The sequence below is a fragment of the Lactuca sativa genome, chromosome 3, assembly GCF_002870075.4.
Source record: "Lactuca sativa cultivar Salinas chromosome 3, Lsat_Salinas_v11, whole genome shotgun sequence".
NCBI classification, from domain to species: domain Eukaryota; kingdom Viridiplantae; phylum Streptophyta; class Magnoliopsida; order Asterales; family Asteraceae; genus Lactuca; species Lactuca sativa.
In genome coordinates this window covers 318,047,383-318,070,583 of record NC_056625.2, presented here as the reverse complement: position 1 = coordinate 318,070,583, position 23,201 = coordinate 318,047,383, and positions in this window count along the sequence as shown.

Here is a 23,201-nt window from a genome sequence, read left to right as displayed (position 1 = left end):
TGATATCTTTATTTCGGAGTTATTCGTGAATCTTGAGTTGAGACGACTTGTGGTAGATCTGGTATCTATGGATCTAGTGGGAGCCCTTCGAGTATGGGCATCCAGGGAGATTATTTAAGAGAGTGGATCTTCGCAAGGGTGGGCATTTTGATATGTCGATTGCCTCTAAAGTTTGTGATGCATATTCGAGTCGAGTGTGGGTAGCTGCCTATGATAGTATGCGGGGAGCCGTAGTACTCACTAGTCAGAGGGTGTTGTGATAGTCTGCGGGGAGCCGTAGTACTCACTAGTTAGAGGGTGTTGTGATACTGCGGGGAGCCGTACTACTCACTAGTCAGAGGGTGTTGTGATACTGCGGGGAGCCGTACTACTCACTAGTCAGAGGGTGTTGTGATACTGCGGGGGGCCGTAGTACTCACTAGTCAGAGGGTGTTGTGATACTGCGGGAAGCCGTAGTACTCACTAGTCACAGGGTGTTGTGATACTGCGGGGAGCCGTAGTACTCACTAGATGGCAAGAGAATGTGATGATGGAATGTTCTCCGATCAGTGTATGATGTGGAAGAATTTTGGGCTTGAGTAGCCCTAGTATTGAGTTTTGGAGGCTGGGTGTTGAACCGGGGGCGAGACTGGGGTCTCCGTCTCTGTCGGGAGATGCGGCGAGATGCGCAAGGGATATGCGCAGCAGAAACCAGAGATCAGGGTTGAGACGATCCTGGGTTGGATTGTATTTTTCTCGCATGAGGAAAAGAGAATTTCGTGACTTGCATGTCACTGGGCCGGGATAGTGGTCACGAGGAGGAAGTTAGTGGGATATTTGGATCATGATATGGGTGACCTTTGGAGGCTCAACTGTGGAGTCAAAAGCTGACCTGGTGCTCAGTCTCGAAGAGGGATATGAGAAATGAGCTAGAACTTATCATGATGATTTCTGAGGACACTTCAGAGCGAGCGAACGATTCAGACGCTCGAAGACATGGTTCGGGCATGTGTATTAGATTTCGGAGGGAGTTGCGGCACGTATTTATCCTTGGTTGAGTTATCCTATATCAATAGCCATCTTTAGTGGATTGGTATGCCACCGTTTGACCTGTTGAATGGGAGGAGGTGTCGGACCCTCATTTGCTGGGGAGAAGTAGCGCATGGACCCGAGAGTCCTTGCGAGCAGATCCAGAGCATGTGTGATACATGGAGTAGTGGCAAGGTTGGCAAGTGGATTTCCCTGGGTAAGGGAAGAGAAAGGTATGTATTCCCTGGGGGGAAAGTGTTGGTTCACGGAAGTGAAAGTAGTAGCGAGAATGGATGATTTGGAGTATGGCGGTTGAACACTGTGTCTGTGACAGTGGTATGGAATGACATCATGATGGGATGTTTGCTGAGGACGCAGAAGGGATTCCGCGGGTGTAGAGCCAAGAGTCTCATTTGGATGCAGGGATGGAGTCTGGGACTCCCAGCTTGATTCTGATCAAGGGTTGTGTGCGTAGTGGTGGTTCCTCCTGGGGATGTTAGAGATGTCGTCAGTATGACGGGTTTTCCTAACCCGAGGGTGCGAAGGTTGGTGCAGCATGTGTATGTGATTGCAAGAAGTGGACTCGTGGGAGTTGCTCTGAGATTGAAGAGTGGGTCTTTCTGTCAGCATGGAATGGATAGAGTGGGATTCGGATCAGGGCTCCGGTGGTTCGTGATTATTTCTAGCTCGTAGGGGGTCGAGCGATTGTTGAGATTTGGAGCAGTGATGCATCTCGGGTAATTCTCGATTGTTGAGTGTGATTATCAGAGGGTACAGCCGGTGCCTGGTTTGATACAGTGGTCAGGACACCGCAAGGAAAGAGGAAGTGAGTTCGAGTTCGATGGTTATGCTTTGAGGAACCTGGACCAGTTAGGGCCAGGTGGCGCGTCGTGGGAGTATTTTGGAGTTGAGTTGTCGTAGGCTTCGAGGACGAAGCCTAATTTAAGTGGGGGAGAATTGTGACATCCCGAAATATCAAGAATAGAGTTGAAGGGCTAAAAGAGTAATTTGGGAAAGAGCGACTCGGCGAGTCCATGTGCGGACTCGGCGAGTAGAGTCGCGACTTGGTCACGTGTTACGTGGCCGACTCCGCGAGTCAGTGTAATGGACTCGGTGAGTAGGCGCTGAGTGGAGAAAACCCTAATTCTCGGGGTTGAGCCCTATATAAACAACATAACATCCATTTCCCCAGCCTCCTTACTCATCCTCAAGTCCAGAAACCCTAACCCTCGTGTGTGAGTGGATCAAGTGCATTTGGAAGCTTGGAGAATCAATTGTTGAGGAAATCTTGAAGGGTAAGAGGCTTGGAGCAAGGGGCTTTTCTTGGATTTGAGTTTCATTGTAGTTGGGACGTTCCTTTGAGGTAATATCTCGTTTTTGAGCTGCTATTTCTTAGATGCATCATTTTGGGGGTGTTAGAGATCATATCTTTGGATGTATTGGAGTTTAGAGGTTAGATCTGAGGTTGCTACCTCAGATCTGGAATGGAGAAGGGTTGGAATGCATGAAAGTCCCTGTTTTTGAGTGGTTGATGGAGCTATTTTGTCCCAAACCCAAACCCTAGAGTGAAAATGCATAGATCTCTTTGGATTCACGTAAAGTTTGCCACTTTACATGATGGATGAGTTGTTGAAGGTCTAAAAGAGTAAATTAGGAAAGAGCGACTCGGCGAGTCCATGTGAGGACTCGGCGAGTAGAGTCGCGACTTGGTCGCGTGTTAAGTGGCCGACTCGGCGAGTCAGTGTAATGGACTCGTTGAGTAGGCGCTGAGTGGAGAAAACCCTAATTCTCGGGGTTTAGCCCTATATAAACAACATAACATCCATTCCCCTAGCCTCCTTACTCATCCTCAAGTCTAGAAACCCTAACCCTCGTGTGTGAGTGGATCAAGTGCATTTGGAAGCTTGGAGAAGCAATTGTTGAGGAAATCTTGAAGGGTAAGAGGCTTGGAGCAAGGGGCTTTGCTTGGATTCGAGTTTCACTGTAGTTGGGACGTTCCTTTGAGGTAATATCTCGTTTTTGAGCTGCTATTTCTTAGATGCATCATTTTGGTGGTGTTAGAGATCATATCTTTGGATGTATTGGAGTTTAGAGGTTAGATCTGAGGTTGCTACCTCAGATCTGGAATGGAGAAGGGTTGGAATGCATGAAAGTCCCTGTTTGTGAGTGGTTGATGGAGCTATTTTGTCCCAAACCCAAACCCTAGAGTGAAAATGCATAGATCTCTTTGGATTCACGTAAAGTTTGCCACTTTACGTGATGGATGAGTTGTAGGAGGCTTGATCTATGTTTTGGATCAACTGCATGGCCTGGAATGCTTCTGTATGGATTCAGACCGGTGGTACTCGGCGAGTCACATGGGTGGACTCGACGAGTTGCTTGAAGATAAGCTGGAACTCGACGAGTTGTATGAACAACTCGGCGAGTAGGTTGAAGATAGCCTTTGACTCAGCGAGTCTGTTATTGGACTCGGCGAGTCTTGTCGAAGAGTCCGAATATTTTCTGGTTGAGTCGAGAATCGGCGACTCAAGGGATGACTCGGTGAGTTGTGTGCTAGTGGACTTAGAGTTGTGGGACTCGGCGAGTCTCGGGGTGACTCGGCGAGTTGAGTCACGAATTGGGGAAGTTCTGAGCATGGGGACTCGACGAGTCGACGGGTTGAGTCGATGAGCAGGGTCAACCAGGAGGGTTGACTTTGACTGAGGACTTTGACTTTGACCAAGAGTTGACCATTGACTTTTAGGGCTTGGTCAGCGATGTGGCCTTTGGGCCAAGAGAGGGGTAAAATAGTCTTTTACCCTTAAGAGGGTGCCATGAGAGAGTTGATTCTAGTCTCGAGAGTTATATTCATGAGAGTATATGCCTTACGTGTTAGGCGGTGGCGAGTTCGATATTCAAGTGTGGGGATATCTGGTTTCTGCTTCCCAGGTGAGTCTTCTCACTATACTTTACCTTGAGTAGGTAACCAGAGTTATGTGACAGAGTATTTGTATGCTATGTATGTTATGTGTTGTACTGCATTATTTCTATGTGATCTATGTTGTGCATGTTTGCAGAGTTGGAACCGGAGGGTTCCTAGAGTTAGAACCGGAAGGTTCACAGAGTTAGAACCAGAGGGTTCACAGAGCAGGGTCCACGGATCCACAGAGTTATAGCCTTGAGTGGCTAATATGTGTTATGTGTGGTATTTTCGGGAACTCACTAAGCTTCGTGCTTACAACGTTTTGTTTTATGTATGTGTTTCAGGTTTCTTTCAGGATCACAGGACGGCACCGACTTGATTGTACACTCCAGAGAAAGAGTCATGTTTTGAGGATCCTGCTTTACTATGCAAGTGAAAATGGAGTTATGTTTTGTAATTCGATTATGAATGAGATTTTAAACAAGTGTTTCTAAGAATTAAACCATTATTTTTAAATGAAAAATTGTTTGAAATTTTCGGTGTTACAGTTACAAATAATTCCTATGATCATCTAAACGTCATAAGATCAAGAACATGAATATGAACACTTTCATAAATCAAAATTACACTTAAAACTTTGTAATTTTGGTAACTAGTTGTTGTCTATGGATTAGAAAAGACATTACACCATCTAAAACAAGTTTTCAAGTACCAAAACAGTTTAGGGTAATGTTTCTGGTCCATTTCCAGCAACTAAAGTCGAAAATCTGCACTCTGTGGCTCCTACTCGCCGAGTGCAAGAACCTTCTCGGAGAGTAGGTTGAAGATACAAGTGAACTCGGCGAGTCCCCCCATGGACTCGGCGAGTTCATCAGGCAGACAGCAAGTTTTTCGACTTTTTTCAACTTTTAAGCACAACTAACAAACAAACACGCCTAGGCTCTGATACCACTGATGGGTTTTAAGCATTCTAACACTTCCTAAGTGTACATGCAACCCTAATAACCTTGGATCTATGTTTGTCTAATTATCATGCAAAGTTGAATTCCAAGGTTATATTCCTATCTAGCATACATGGAGAACAATTTTAACTTGAATGAAAGATAGAATAACTTACCTTGTTGTTGCTTATGTTCCTAGAAACCTTGTGACCCTAGCACCCTATGTGTGATGCCTCAAATGCTTCACACAACACCAAATGCTCTTGGAAAGACCTTTCAGAGAATACACACTTCTTGAAATCGGCCTAGCCCTCTAGTTTCTTATGTGTAGCCGATTTTGGTGGAGAATGGGATCCTTATATAGTGTTGACACATCTAGGGTCACACTATGTAAACCCTAATGTGTCATGACTCTTCATTTCTATGACCGATGGGTTTGTAACTCCCATGGAGCATCCATGGATCATCCTATGGGTGGAACCCAACTTGATAATCCATGGAGCCTCTTAGCCCACCATACAAGATATGAATGATTTACATAATCAACCCATATATTTAATTAGTTATCCTTTGATCACTTAATTAATTCTAAATTAATTCTTGATCAAACTAATCAAATAATATTATTAATATATTAGAACTTATAATATATTAATAATCTCCAAGTGTTATTTCTCTCATTTAGTTTATCCAATTGCATGGTGCCATGCAACCCAAATGGACCATGCGGGTCGGGTCAAGTACTGACCCGAAATAGTTATGAACTTAGACACCTTATCCAATAGTTATATACCTCACGAGATTCAGACCACAACCTAGGCATTAGTTAGTGTTTCCATTGCCGGATAGGGTGCGTCTGGGGGTTATATACCTCACGATATTCAGACCACAACCTAGGCATTGATTACTATCCTTGACTTAATTGTCTTGTGGTTCTTTCTTTTATGAACAAAGGTTCGTAGTTAAACTTAGTCCATTCATTCAATATCTTTATAGATCCTTGTTTGCTGCTAGAGGATTTCTGAAGCAGTTTCATAGTTATTTGTTCATATCGATCCTTTAGGCTAGATCTAGTAAGATCACTATATAAGGTTAGTATGTCGGGATCAATGTTGTTAGTTCCTGTTTAGTAAACCTTGGTGATGATGTGACTTCGTGCCTATTAGGTAAACGCTGGCGACAATGAGACGTAGTGCCTATTAGATAAATCTTGGCGACGATGTGACTTCATGCCTGTTTGACCTAAATTGTTGTAGGAAAACAATGGTGTCACCCCTAATGAAGATCCTTAGGCTAGGTCCCTTGTGATAGTTCTTTTAGGGACGTAAGGTGAGGATAACGGGAATGGGTAATTGGGGTAATTTGGTTGACTGATTGATGTTTAAACATAATAAATTTATGTATTGTAGGTTGAAAAGCCTATATGCTCACCAGGCTTCCAAGCCTGACCCACTCAGCTTTTTATGATTACACGTAGTGGACCCCGAGCATAGTCGGATGATGATGATGAGTGATTTTGTATTATAGGCCATTAGTTATAAATAACTGTTGTAAGGCTTATAATGTCATGTTTATGCTGTTGATCTGTATCGGAACATGACATCCTGAGGTTTTGTTATGAAATAAAAATATATATTTCTTAAAGCAAGGTTTTGATAAATTTTTATCATGTTTGGCTTTGGGAACAAATTCCGCAACACTTTTAATGAAATCATTACTCTGATTTTATTTAAAAAAGCATAAACGAAATCGGTCTTTTCTGGCCGTGAAATTGGGGATGTCACAACTAAGCACTAAAGAATACACTCCAATCTTGGTGACAGGCGACGATCTTCTGTTTCCCATGATTAGATTTATTCTTCCATGCTCCACATCGTTATTTCTTCTTAGTCCCTGCAATTGATAACAAATGTGGTAACTACACCCATTATCAAGAATCCAAGAAATAGCATGAGACGAATCATTAGATTTAATTGTGTAAATACCTGCTAAAGACGAATTGATCTTTCCATCCTTGATGGCTTGTAGATATTCTGGGCAGCTTCTCTTCCAATGCCCTATTTTGTGGCAATGGTGGCACTCTGCCTCCTTCGGGTTAGGGTTGGGTTTAGCAGGATCAACATTGGTCCCACTAGGAGAGGAACCATCTCGGGACTTTCCCTTGCGGTGGCTCTTTGACGGAGCCTTCCTCTTTTTGCCCCTACCCTGCCCTATAGCCAAAACAGGAGCATCGGACGGATTGGGAGTTAATGCAATAGACTTTTCCTTAAGGTTGCTCTCAGCAACCCTTAGGAGCCCTTCGAGCTTGCTTAGGGTGACCTCTTCCTTGTTCATGTGGTAGGTCATCCTAAATTGGTTGTAACTGTTGGGTTTTGAGCATTCTAACACTCCTAAGTGTACATGCAACCCTAAATACCTTGGATCTATGTTTTCTCTATTATACATGCAAATAAGAACTTCCAAGGTATTATCCTAATCTAGCATATAAAACAATGAATATAGTAGGATAGAATACATACCTTTTTGGTGTAGTAAGTCTTCATGAAGCTTGAGTGCCTAGTGCCCCAAGTGTGACACCTCAAATGGAATCACAATCATCAAAACACTTACAATAACTTCAGAGAATTCTACAACTCATGTGTGACAACCTGAAATTTCCATTGTACGAACATCATCTATTCAATAGAAGCTAGTTCAGTTTCAGTGATTTTCAAGCTTTTCCGAACCAGTTTGTGTACATTAGAGTTTATGTTTTAGATGAAATCAGGAGAGTGGATACCCCTGGTTTTGTGAAACTTGGGCATTTCAAGTTTCATACTGTTACAGTCCAACATCAAAAATAAAAACATTTTCTGTCAAAATATTCCAGGACTATAAATAGTTTTCTGAATTTAATTAATTCATTATTCACAATTCCAAATAGAGAAAAGCCATATTCTCTCTGACGGATCTTCGGGTTTTCATCCCAGATTGTGAGTCTACTTTTCCATATGTGTTTCAATGCTTGTTTAATGCATATTAACAACAATAACATGCCTAGATATCAAGATCCGGGAGTTTACCGCCCAAGAACGTTCTTGGGGAGTAAACTCCAAAATGGAACATTATGACTTCCTAGTCCCGATTCCTTGTTAGACAACTTGTTTAGGGGTTAGAGTATGATCTTTATAGGCCAAAAAGCATCCAAGAAACGTAAGTCTTTGGAGTTTACGGCCAAGGAACTACCTTGGGCCGTAAACTCCTTTTTAAGGGCTTAAATGCCCTAAATCTTTCCCCAAATGCTTAAGGACTTTATCTACTAGTACTTGTGCTTGATTAGGACATCAAAAACCCATAAACACCATAAGTTTTTAGGAGTTTACGGCCAAGAACCCTTCTTGGGCCGTAAACCCCTTTTTGTAGGGTAAAATGCATTCCAATCACACCTAAGGCCTTAATAAAGTTTTCCTTGAACCCTTGGGACTAGAATGGAGAGTAGAAAACAAATTAATCACTCCTTGAAAGGAGTTTACGGCCAAGGAACATGACTTGGGCCGTAAACTCCAAGTGAAGGCACCAAAGTGTGCCTCTTGTTCCCATTAGCCTTAGATAAAATCATGGATGCCATTCTTGATGTTTAAGTGCCTCAAATCAATTTATTTCCTAGAGTTTACGGCCGTAAACTCTAAGGTGAAGGACCTTAGGCCGTAAACTCCCTTATGGAGTGTTCTAGAGCCTTAAAACTACTTCATACATTATTCCAATAAAGATAGGAGTGTTCTAGATGCAAGATAACACCACAAAACACCCAAAAACACCATTTGAGGAGTTCACGGCCATAAACCTATGAGTTTACGGCCGTAAACTCCAAGGTGTGGGGTTTGTTGGATGGTGAACTCCTATACAAGGCTATTTGATGTTTCAAACCCTTATGCCTTGTCCCGTAGCAACTTAGATGCAACCATTTGAACCCTAAACACTCATAAAAGTGTTTAAATGTTTTATAAGTGCCTTAACTTATTTATTTAAGTTATTATATGTCTAATTAGTTATATATATGTTTATTATATGATAACTAGGCTCGTGCGTGTAAACCAGTCTCCGTTTGTCACCTAGCACGGTAGCCGACACTGCAATTCAAACGACTCACCACAAGTGAGTTCATACCCCCTTGAATCAACCTTTGAAATGATTTTAAGTGTTTTAAATACTTTATGGGGGGGAATACAAGTCAAACACTTATAAGTTATTACTTCAATCACATGTGATTGTGTTTAATCACATGTGATTAATAACTAGGAAAGCAACGATTTTCACACTGTTCAAACTGTTTATCAAAATGCCTTACTTTGAAATGTTTTACAAACTATTTTACTATCCAAACTTACTTATAGACTGTGATTTAAACAAATGCTTCTTATACTTAAACTGTTTTATTAACCTATGCCTTCAAATTGTTTTATAGATCGACATCAAGTCGGTCTCCTCTTGAAATCATATTTATGCTTCAAATGTTTTATGAAAACTTATTTATGCTTTATATATATTCAATTGCATGCCCATATATGTATAGATGTATAAATAATGTTTAAAGGATTAGGAAGGCCATCCGCCCTATTTCCTTTTCGCGCCTTGAGATGTGGTCTGGTGGGATTTCGGGTGACCATCCGAAGGTCGTTTCAATATTACTTATATATCATATATACATATATAGACATAAAAGTACTTCCATATTCATACTCATCAGTACATCATTAGCTGGTTACCATCGGGGTAACGCAGGATAATACATATACAGATATACTAGAAACAATACATATACAGATATACTAGAAACAATACATATACAGATATACGAGAAACAATACATATACAGATATACTAGAAACAATACATATATAGATATACGAGAAACAATACATATACAAATATACTAGAAACAATACATATACAGATATACTAGGAACAATACATATGCAGACATACTAGAAACAATACATATACAGAGATACGAGAAACAATACATATACAGATATACGAGAAACAATACATATACATAAATACGTAATAATTGTGATCCACTGTATCGGGCATGCCTTAAATGTCATGGCCCGAGTTGTAGCCAGAATTCTCTTGGAGGGAGAGAGTGAGTTTGCGTATAGATCTATACTGGATTGACTATCCTACACCTTGCTGCTAGCTACAGCCGGACCTGCAGGTTTGCGGGTGCCAAACGTCATTTCTTTTACTACGACCATTCATTATGTCGTTGTTACCAGTCGATAGCATGGTGCAATTTATCACATTATGCCTTAATATAAATCCGGTTTAAGGTAGTAGTATTTAGTACAGCAGTAGTCTTATTATACAAAGCTACAGTACTACAATGATTTACCCATTACATATTTTAGTGATAATCTCACTTAAGCATTAGTGTACAAACTATATTTTTAACAAATGATAGTTATACTTGGGTAATTACATACTTTTACAACAGACAAGTTTACAAAGCAGTTTAGCCTTGGTAGAAGGTTACTTTTATAGAAAATATAGGATTTTCTGAGAGATTCAAACTTTTACAAACACTTTCAAACATTTGCTTACATTTTTACAAACTTATACATTGAGACAGGTTCAAACATTTTTACAAGAAACATTGACACTAAAATACTTATGAACTCACCAGCTTAATGCTGATAAACTCTTTCAAAATAACTTATATTCTCAGGTCATCAGTAGACAGGTACCGAGGCCAGCTTTTGAGAAGATGGAGTGCATTCAAGACTCATCTCATATTATTTTGTGTTTCATTATTTTGGTGTCTATAACTGTGCAGAACACAATTGTATTAAAATTATTTATTTAATGCAATGGATGATGTTGTTTGCTTATTTACATTTACTGTGTTGTGATACTATACATGACGTCCTCCGCCCCAGAACGTTTCCGCCGTCCAAGGTTTTGGGGTGTGACAGATTGGTATCAGAGCATTGTTAATAGTGAATCAAGTATATCAACCCATAAAAGATATACTAATCTATAAACCCAAAAGGGACTAAAACACTCTGACCAAGAGTCTATACTTTAAATAATAAAATATTTAATCAAGTATACTAGTCTACATTTATACTAAAATCAGTGTCACAATGACAAGAACAAAAGTATTACGATTGTTGAATATCACAAGTGAGCTCGGGGATGTATGGTCAGTCCTTGGAGTGGCGTAGCCTGATCAACTATGCTGGTCCTAGGAGTGATTAGCATATGCCCTAGAATGGTTGTGATATGTTAGCAAGTCTAAAAACTTACCAACAGTACCACAAGAAGATCAGTAGAACTTAGAACTTAAAATACTATAGGAGTATTTTGTGCTATTAGTTACACATATACTATATTCTTATACCTCTCTTCTCGCGTAGATCTAAATGGCTGGATTCCATCATGGCGACCCGTACTTCCCCATTGAAGGCAATGGGGAGTGGATCGATGAAGAGCCCGAAGATGATCATCCAATCCCTTTGGATGATCACCTCGCAGAAGGCTTTTCGGATGGATCCGACTCCGAGCCTGAAGTTAACAACCTACCGCTAGTAGGTCAAGCTCTGAACAACAACCCTCGACCAGCGTTTCCAGGTCCTACACCCATGTGGGCAAACAATCTGAATCGCTGGAGTGATGAACAGGGTCAGCCCTTACCATACTTTGGGGACCGAACCTTCTACAACATCAGCGATGGTGGCTCTGCTGACAGAGCTCTGCCGGTGATCATCCGCAGAATAGCTCGTAATGTCGAGCAAGGTCGAGCAGCCATCGACCGGGTCATGGAGATTGATGCCAATTCAGGTGTCAATACAGTCCGCATTCGCCGTCTCGAAGAAAACATGGAACGGGCCCGGAGAACCAACGAAACTCTGCAGCAGCAGCTGGCTGCCTCCCGTGCTGAAGTCTTAGAACTTCGAGCTCGTCAGAGAACTCAGGACCGACACCTTCAAGAGGTGTTTCGCCAAATGTCTGACCTCAGGGCTCGCCCGAGGAATTCCCATCGCCATTAGATGATGTCTAGTACATCTCTGCCTTTTGATTTAGGGATAGCCTTGAACTTATGTGCTCTAAGTAGCACTTGTCTGTAAAATATTCCTAACTTTCGGTACTCTAATTAGGAATCTAGGACTGTCAGTATTGTCCTGATGGTATGATGTAAGACCTACTGTTAGGTCGATTTTCCTTGAACTTATTACATCAGTAATACCCGTACTATTGAAATCTACCTAATCTGTGGGAAAAATTTGTACACTTGTGTATTCCTACTAATATTTCTTATTGTGATTTCAAACACTCATTCAACGGTTGGGCTATGGTTATTTAGTCCATGAGTCACTCTCACTTTGCTTACAAATTGATTCTTATCACTCATTCAACGGCTAGCCCTCTCTAGAATAATCTAGTGCCCGATTTTGCCAAGAATAATATCTTTATATAGTGTTACAATTAGGGTAAACTCTTAATTGTCATGGCTTTCCATTTCCTTGGATCCATGGGTTCAAATACACCATGGAGCATCCATGGACCATCCTATGGGTTTTAGCCCAACTTGATTATCCATGGAGCATTAGCCCACTATACAAGTATGGATGATTTACACAATCAACCCATATATTTAATTAGTCTTCTTTTGATCACTTATTTAATCCTAGATTAATTCTTGATCAATACTAATTAAATAATCTTATTATTCTTATTATTAATATACTAGAACTTATAATATATTAATAACCATAAGTGTCTTATTTCTCTCATTTAGTCTATCCAAGTGCATGATGGTATGCAACCCAAATGGACCATGCCGGGTCGGGTCAAGTCTTACCAATTATAGTTATGGACTTAGACATTAATCCAATAGTCACCCACTTGGATAAGTCTAAAACTATTATTGCGTATGACTTCAGGAACCAACTGGCAATCATAGCTCTCAAAAGCTTCTGTCGAACTCTAACCTTGTAGATGAACTCTGACCTTTGTCAATGACTTGTCCATTAGATAAGGGATCATATATTCCTCCATTCTAGATATCATATGGACTGAGACATGGATTATAATCATTCTCTCTGTCCATTTGTTGTTTCCTGATTTTCGATTTATGACGACTGACTAATTGAACAAATCAAATCAGTCCTGGCCCGGCCGAGCACTTCCATTTGTCATCATCAAATCATCGAGGGGCCCACAGATATCGCTTTTATCCCGAAGGTAAAAGGAATGGATAAACTTCGACTCATATGGCTTGTTCTACTACTTGTTGAATCATACACAAGGGCACGTTTTATAGCACAGAGTTACCAAATGCGGTTTCGTGCAATCAATGTACTATCAACTCATAGTAACAACTCATATCTCTAGGTTTGAAGAATATAAGATATTATCGTCTCATGATCACTCGTGATAAAATCCATGAAGTGATTCCAATGAGCGTGGGTTGAATCCAATACTCAGAACTTATGAGCACTCATGAGTGTTGTAGCCCTTTGTCCAACATCTTAGACCTCTACAAGCCAACTCATGACAGTCTTAATTCATATCTACTTCCAACATATGACCGACTGTGGATAGTTTGAATAACTTAGTCATTCCAGAAGAATAACCCAGTTTATTCGGGAAGTCAAAACATGCAAAGTGAAACACAATAATAATAGAATCCAATATGGTCTCAGAACTTATGAATATAAATAAAACACCTTTTATTTATCACCATATGATTACACATTATACATTGTATACTGTTTCAGCTATCAACTTTATTCTTGAATTTAACACAATAGTTGTCCCATGCTCCAAGCATGTACACTATGTTTTCTAAACACTAGTCATGCCATACACCAAGTATGCATGCTATATTTGTCTATGATCTTTACTTTGTGAACTAGATCAATTGAACATTACTTCAATGATTCTCTTTTCACACTCCCAAATCCTTACTGCAAATACAAGAATTCCAAATTCATGTCATTTACTGAAATCTATTAGATTTTAAACTTATATGCATTGATACTCTTGTAACGATTATGCACAAACTCACAAAGACTTGGCAAAAAACATTACAGAGCATTCCAAAGGAGATCAGCTCCTTGGAAACATCCTTCTTGCATTAAGTTTCCTAAATCTTACACAGATTGAAAATTCTAACTTTGAAACATTCCCAAATTCCATTTTGACTATCACTTCTGAACAAGAGTTGCCTCCTTACAGATTATGTCAATATGGTCCTTCCAGAATTATCATTATACTTCCAACTGTCCTTGAGCAACCAATCTTTGGTAAACCTTAGATTGTTCTCGACAATTGTTTAGTCCTTTTAGTCATATCCAGTTCTAAACCTTTTCCCTTCTTAATGCCCCAGGCATTTGGAAAATTTTAGAAAGGATGAATATAGCACATGTAATCGATCCTATATCCGAAGCATATGGGACACGATTCATGATGTCTCACATAAAGACTAAACCAGTCTTTTGCTATGACATTTCCATTTCAATTTGCCAAGTTCTCATAATTCAGATTATGAAAAGGGATGCCGTAATCATAATCGAATTTTAGAACGCAAATAATGGACCCATATACAGAATTTCCTTATGTTGAGCCATTCCAACATGAAATTCATATATATATCCTTGACTAAATGATTAAAACCTCACGATCTAAGCTTATAGATTTGAGATGAAGCATAATTTCCTCTCCCTTAATTATAGCAAAACAACTTTTTCAACCCCTGCAACCTCACGAATTGAAACTTTTTGTTTTCTATAATTAACATTGCTAACTTGCAATACTTATCATAATTATCATGCTCCCACTAACATGATGATTATTAGCATAACACTTATGCTCCCACTAGCTTTGACATGTACTCAGAAATCAGCTGACTTTCTCACCAAATTTCAGATTTCTGATACAAGATTGTTTTGATAAAACTTTATCAAAATCATACACCTTCCCTTAGATAGCATACTTGTGTATCTAAACAATTATGAAGAGGTATGCCGTAATCATAATGGTTAGACCTTTTTGCCACTTCTCACAAGTCCAGGTTAGTGTGCCGGTAAACCACACACGCTCCACTAACGACTTTGAGAAAGCAAATATCACAATTGCTATCTACCTAAAATCTACTTAGTGAAAGTGTTTCCTCACTATCATTTTCATGAATCGGAGAGAAACCTTATGACACTTAGATTTAATGGTGTATGAGTTCCTACCCATATGAATTTGTCAAAACCATAATCATAAGACAAAGGTAATGAAAAATCCAAAACCATATGGATTGAACTCAATCTTAACTTCTTGCCACCTGGCAGCTCAAGGGCCTGCCATTGCTTCCAAGTTGTTGTGCAACAAATTGAGAACTCTAAGAATTCATATGCGAAGCCAACTTTAACTGGAATGGGCACAGAATATGTCAACACGATAGGTTGTAAACCTCAAGTCGTGTGCTAGTGAAGAACTTCAGGTTCTATTCTTGATTAGTTCTTGAGACTTTCAAGACCTTTGAGACTCCCACTGTCCTCTTGACATATAAGACTCGCTTGTCAAACATCCAAGAGACAGTGTGGATTCTAATCAAGACAAACACTTCACACAATTGGCCTAAGTTGGTCTTTGTTTTATCCAAAACATCACAACTTACCAATTTCAAATGTACAAGAGTAGAAAACTTTTACTCTTACATTTGACAAGTGTTTTAAACCTTCTTTAAGACATGTCACTCAAGTTACAATCTAAGACTTGTATTGGAACGAAGTATGACTCATCTTCTTGATTTAACCATTTCAACAATTCAAGATCCCTCTTCTTAGTCATAAGAATGCACTAAGATTTCCTTAGAGAACTAATTTTGATATGGTTTCTTAATCATTAAGATGATCACAAAAACTGATACTAAAGTACTCTCCCATCTTTTCAGATTTGAGAAACTTTTATCCTTCTGCCATTTTGATTCTTCTTATTCGCTCTGCCTTACATTGGAACCTTTTCCAATGTCTCAGAGTTACACTTAAGCTCGTAAGTATAATCATATTTACTGAACTTAAGTAAATCATGACGAATAGTCTTATCAAACTTTTGTGGTGGACTTAATCAGTGCACAAGAATGTGTACTCGATCCTTTAGTCCTTCACTTGACTCACACATCCATGTGGACCAGTAATTAGTCTTAATTTTTCCAAAACTTGAAAGTTCTCATTCATCATGCTATATAACTTGCATGATTCCAAGTCCCGGTCCAAATGAAACTTGGGTGTTGAGAATCTTTCCTTATTTGGTAAATATAGACATTACCACAAATGAAAGAATCAACTTCATATTTCCACTCTTGCTCTTAATGGAATCATATAAGCAACAATTTTTCCTCAAATGCCATTGTAAGGATATTTTAAAAATAAATAAAATCAAAAATTTTCTTTTATTTTAAAACTTTGCGGAAAAAACTTATCCTTACAATCCATATGAAAACTTGTTGTTATCTATTCCTAAGCAATATCTCATAACTCCTGAGAAGTAGCTCAAGAATCCGATCTTCAAACTACGCAATAGAAATCCATCTATGCGATCAGATTCAGCATATTCTTTCTTTAAGTTTCTTCACCTTTTTCTTTGATTCTTAAAACATCACCATGTGACCCAGTCACATCATGTATCAAGAATCTCAGAATAGAAACTTAACAGAGTTAGATAGTGGAATTTACTTGAAGTAGAGTCAAACTTATTGACTTTAACATCCTTAGGTAAATTTGGCAGTTTTGCAACCAATGCCCCTTCCTTTGGCAATATAAACATATGGACCCTTTGATAAAGGTACACGGGACTATCACAGACTTAGCTTTTCTCTTTACCATTTGGTCAACCGAGTTGACTATGGCCGATCCCTTTCCATTGGGAAGAGAATGCTTTTCTGGATTTCCTGTGTCACTATTGTCAATGTCCATAAAGTTTCAGGAAGTTGATCTTAGCAAATAGATAAGATCATTAAGGGTCTTGTCATAGTCTGTTTCATAGGTGTTCCAAAAGAACTCACTATGTGACTTAGAAAGTAGTTGAACCACCAACTTTCTCAAGACTTTGACACCCAACTCTCCCGGCTTGTCAATATGTGACTACATCTCCAAGACGTGACCACACCTAGACCTTGCCTTGCCAATAGGGCCTGAGTGACCTTAAACTTTTCAAGAACTTGTGGGTTGGGGAGAATAATTGGAGGAGGAGAAATAAGTATGATATCCATGGGACATCATCTTCATTAGGAAACCTTGTTCCAAGAGATTTGGGATGATTATAGGTGTCTTAACCAGACATCTTTTGGGAGATATTCAAGATAGTTGATTTAAAGTCCTTAATATGACATCCAATATGAAATATTAAGGCTAGGACCCAACAAACTATTTTATAACTTAGAAGAGGTATGCCATAATCCAAGCTATAAAATATTTGAAGGTAGGTGAATGACGATTCACCAATTTCCACCAAGATAAACGAAATGTATTATTAGGTTTTAATTGGTTTTGAAACTCCTAGATCTTTGAGATTCATTGAACTTTTCAAAGGCATGTTTCAATATCGAGTGTGCCCTTCAGGTTTTGTGACTGGGATGCCGAGGATCACAAAACAAGGTGTGAAGTAACCATCCAAATCACTTGGTACCCTTAATAAATTACCCCTCAATCGATGTGCCGGTAAACCACACACGCTCCATCGATACTATGATAAATATTAATTCACCCTTTACCTACCTTGTTAAGTCCAAGTTAGTGTGCCGGTTAACCACACACGCTCCACTAACGACTTAGACAAAGTGTAAAGTGTAATTTCATGGGTTAGCACCTTATTCACATTTTTCCCTAAGTAACTAAGATTGGGTATTATTAAGAGTTTAGTTACTTAGTATTTCTCATTAATACTTTTAATGAAAGGAGAATTATAGTCTTGTCAAACCCGTTCGGCTAACGACCCTCCACCGGTCAAGCAAGCGGTGGGTGAGAGTGGACACCCATTAAGTTGCCATTTTATAGGCAACAACCTTATACCCATCTTATAGACCGGCTTCGTGAATGAGGCGTACTAGCGGTAAGACTGAATTTACTCTTATACATATATATATATATATTATTAACTTATAATATTATAAAGTATAAGGGTTGAATTTTAACTTTTAAAATTCTAAGGGCTAACTTGGAATTAAAGTATTCATAAGTGAAAACTTTACAAATTCCAAAACTTGAGGGCAAGTTTTTGAAACTATTCAAAACTAATTAATTCCATAACTTATGTGTTTAAAGTAGTTTTAATCCAAAAACTCTTCAAGTTCCATAACTTGAGGACAAGTTATGGAAGACTTTAAACTAATAAAAGAACTAACTTTTTCTTTATTTTATAACTTATGGATTTAATTATGGTTACATATTTTTCTTTCATGAAGTGACTCTTGAACTTCCATAACTTGAGGACAAGTTATGGAGTCATAAAAAAAATTATTCAATGACACAAGACTCTTCATTTTGTAACCATTGCCAACTTTTATGAATTTTATGAGTCTTTAATGTGACTCTTCATGTAACTTGAGGACAAGTTACACAAACACATTTTATACTCAACTCTTAGATTAAAATGGATTGAAAACAACTATTTCAATTAACTTTTCTATTAATCTAAGCAACTCATAAGAACAAGATAATTCAAATCAAACTTTTTCATGTAATTAGTCTAAACCTTAAACTAATACAAAACATGAATCTATTGACAATTATCTTTGAAAATGGATTAGCATGAACATTACCACACCAAAAACAAGTTTATAAGTTCAAAAACAACTTAGGGTAATGTTCCTAGTCCATTTCTAGCCAAAAACCTCGAATATATGCTGTCTGGGGCTCCTACTCGGCGAGTGGCATCAACCTACTCGGCGAGTAGGATGATTTTACTCATGTACTCGGCGAGTTCATCAGTGGACTCGGCGAGTACAATGCCCAGAAAGCCAGAAAATCGAGTTTTTCAGCATTTTTCAGCAATTTGCATCAAGTATAAGAGAAAGCAAGCATAGGCTCTGATACCACTGTTGGGTTTTGAGCATTCTAACACTCCTAAGTGTACATGCAACCCTAAATACCTTGGATATATGTTTTCTCTATTATACATGAAAATAAGAACTTCCAAGGTATTTACCTAATCTAGCATATAAAACAATGAATATAGTAGGATAGAATACATACCTTTTTGGTGTAGTAAGTCTTCATGAAGCTTGAGTGCCTAGTGCCCCAAGTGTGACACCTCAAATGGAATCACAATCATCAAAACACTTAGAATAACTTGAGAGAATTCTACAACTCATGAAATCCGACTAGCCCTCTCTAGAATAATCTAGTGCCCGATTTTGCCAAGAATAATATCTTTATATAGTGTTACAATTAGGGTAAACTCTTAATTGTCATGGCTTTCCATTTCCTTGGATCCATGGGTTCAAATACACCATGGAGCATCCATGGACCATCCTATGGGTTTTAGCCCAACTTGATTATCCATGGAGCATTAGCCCACTATACAAGTATGGATGATTTACACAATCAACCCATATATTTAATTAGTCTTCTTTTGATCACTTAATTAATCCTAGATTAATTCTTGATCAATACTAATTAAATAATCTAATTATTCTTATTATTAATATACTAGAACTTATAATATATTAATAACCATAAGTGTCTTATATCTCTCATTTAGTCTATCCAAGTGCATGATGGTATGCAACCCAAATGGACCATGTCGGGTCGGGTCAAGTCTTACCAATTATAGTTATGGACTTAGACATTAATCCAACAGTAACATGGAGGCAAGGAGTGAAGGACCATGTCGATAGCCAAGTCTTCCCAAAAGTCGACATTCAACTTGCGAAGACGATCGACATACCTTTGCATCTTTTGCAAGTGAACGGTTAGGCATTCTCCATTACCCATTCTAGTAGTGATCATGTTAGTGAACATTTCATAACGTTCCTTCCTCGCGTTTTGATGGTATCTCTCCAATAAGTCTTGATGCATCTCGTACGGACACATGTCCTCATAGGACTTTTGGAATTCGGCTTTCATTGTCGCTATCATGATGCAATGAACCTTCGTTGCATCACGCTCATGAGTCTCAAAAGCAGTCATTTCAGCCGGAGTAGCAATTTCTGGATTGATCTTATCGAGCTTCTCGTCAGGGACATACTCCTTGTCCTCGTAGCGAGCAATCGTGCGAATGTATCTTATCCATTTGCTAAAGTTCGTTCCATCGAAAGTCACCTTTTGGCAAAGGCTCATTAATGTGAACGAGCTAGCAGCAGCGTTGTTTGCGTTCGACATCCACAAGTAGAAAAGACACAGTTTTGATTAGAATTGAATCCACAATTATCACCCAATATGAAAAATTAGGGCTAGGATCCAACAACATTATTTACATATTAGAAAAGGGATGTTATAATCCAACATGCAAACAATTTGATGGTAAGTGAATGCCGATTCACTAATTCTCCACCACAAAACATAACCTTAAGTTTTATTTTAGAATTCCTAGATTTCGATGAGATTCATTGAACTTTTCAATGGCATGTTTAAATCTCGATATGCCTCTCTCGTTTGTGACTGGGATGCCGAGGATCACAAAGCGGGTGTGAATAACCATGCAAATCTACACGGTGCCTTCATTGTTACAATCACCTATTCGATGTGCCGGTAAACAACAAACGCTCCACCGAACTATGATAAACAATGAATCACCCTTTGTCACCTTTGCTTAGAACCAATTAGTGTGCCGATAAACCACACACACTCCACTAACTTCTTAGCAAGGGTGCAAAGTGTAATTTCATGGGTTTCCATCAATTCACTTTTCCTAAAGTAACTAGGATTGGGGATTTGAAAAACATGTAGTTACTTTGTATTTCAATATTATACTTTTAATGAGGAGATAGTGTTGCCTAATCCTACCCGTTCGGCTAACGACCCTCCACCGATCAAGCAAGCGGTGGGTGTGAGTGTACACCCATTAAGCACCATTTTATAGGTAGCAACCTTATACCCACCTTATAGACCGGCTTTGTGAATGAGGCCTACTAATGGTAAGACTAGCATTTTAATCATACATATATATATTATGCTTGTAATAATATAGTAGTATAGGCTTGAATTTTAAACTTGTAAAATTCTAGGGTTTGAAATTTAAATTGTCTAAATTAAACTTTTAATCACAAAACATAAATTTCAAAACGTGAGGACAAGTTTTAAACTTTTCAAAACATAAGGGATCAAATAACAAATAATTTATTAACCATTTAATCTCATAATTATCCATATTTGATTTATTTAAATTTTTCTTGCAAAACAATTTAACAATTTAATTAACATAATCAATTAATATCATATAAGGAAATTATTATTCAACTAATTGGTAAATATCTTTTTTTAAGTCAAGAATATACTCACATATATGTTAAAATTCAAATTTTACTGACCCATAAAGATTAAGGCAAGTTTCCATAAGAAAAACAACAACAAATCCCAAAACTAGCTCCTTTTGATGCTCGAACTCGCCGAGTACCACAATGGACTCGCTGAGTTGAGGCCTACTCGCTGAGTCCACCATGGAACTCGCTGGGTTCATCAGGCAGAAGGACAAAAATCAAATTTGGCAATCAACGAGCAATCAATTAATGCATCAATTCAATAGAAACCAATCAAGGCTCTGATACCACTGATGGGTTTGAGCCATAAGAGCTTTCCTATGTGGACATGCAAACCCTAATGCTTGGATCTAGGTTTCTCTAATTGAACATGCAATGTATCCAAGACATATATTGATAGAGCTAGTGTAAACATTCAATTCATAACAAATGAAATCAGATCTAAAGGAATACCTTGAATTGCTTGCTTGAATCTTCTTGTTTTTGGAGCTTAGAGTCACAATTGTCACTCCTCTAATGGCTTACAAACACCAACTAGCAAGAGGATGATAATAGAGAGAGGGGAGGGTGAGAAAATCGGCTCTAGGGTTTCTTGAGATGCAAGAGTGCCGATTTCCTCCACCCTAAGGGTCTATATATACTATTGGCTACAAGGGTTGCACCTTAAACCCTAATTGAATAACTTAGGCCCTAAGCAATCCAATAATCCCTATGGACTAGGCCTTGGACGATTTCTAGGTTTCTCCAAACCCAAAAATTGTCCACCCTCTTATCCAAAGAGATTCATAGCCCAAAATACAACTATCACAAATTTGACAGTTTATGCCCTTTTATTCAATTAACCTCTTTAAGTCACCAAATTAATTCCTAATTAATTTATGATTTATATTAATCAAATAACAATATTATTATTCCTTATATTATTCTCATAATATATTAATAATATTTCTTCTCTCATTATAAATCATCCTGTCAAGTTGCTATGGTGAAGGCAACCCAAAAGGACCACGCTCAACCGGGTCAAATACTTGCAAAATATAGTTACAGCCTTAGACACTATTCCAACAGCTATAGGGAGCCGTAGTACGCACTAATTAATGAGAGGTTGTTATGATGAAGCACTCTTGATCAGAGCATGACGCAGAAGAGTTTTAGGCTTGAATAGAACTAATTTATGAGGTTTTTGGAGCATGTGAATTGGATTAATGAAATACGCACGTATGGACATCGCAATCCGAAGGAATTGGATAAGTGAAGTCCATATGGGTTGCAGGTCACGAGTCATGAGTTGAATGGGTCATTGGGACGTGTGGTTCCAACTACGGGTCGTACCAAACTCTCGAGTTGAGTAGAGTCCTGGTGGTGTGTTGGATAGACGAGATGAGATTCTGGAATCGGAGGTGGGTTCCATGTGAGGGGTATTGTTTTTCATCTGATGTCTTAGACCTGAGTAGGTCAAGGCCTTGGTTCGAGAGGTGCAGCGGGATGCACGGAACTATTAAGTAGTAATCGACAGAGTTCAAGGGTGATCCGATCTTCAATATAGTTGTAGTGTTCGCTTGAGGGAAAGCGAACTGCGTGACTTGTGCCTCCCTAAGAGTTGAGACAGTTATTATAAGATGGGAATCAGTGAAACCTCCTTGTGTCCGAGATTAGAGTTTTGGGTTCATCCTCTCTAATGGATCCTGATGGTTGCCCTAGTAGTGGGTCTAGGAGGGAGAGGGAGATTATGACCCTTCCTTCCTTTTGAGTTGCGATCGGATTGATCATGGAATCAAGGTTGGTAGGGTGTTCTTAGAGTCTGTTATTCGGTGGGCGATTAATAGGATAATGCTTCGAGGATGGTCTGGAAAGGAATTACACCGCAAGTGTTTTCCAATTATGGAGATTCAAATTG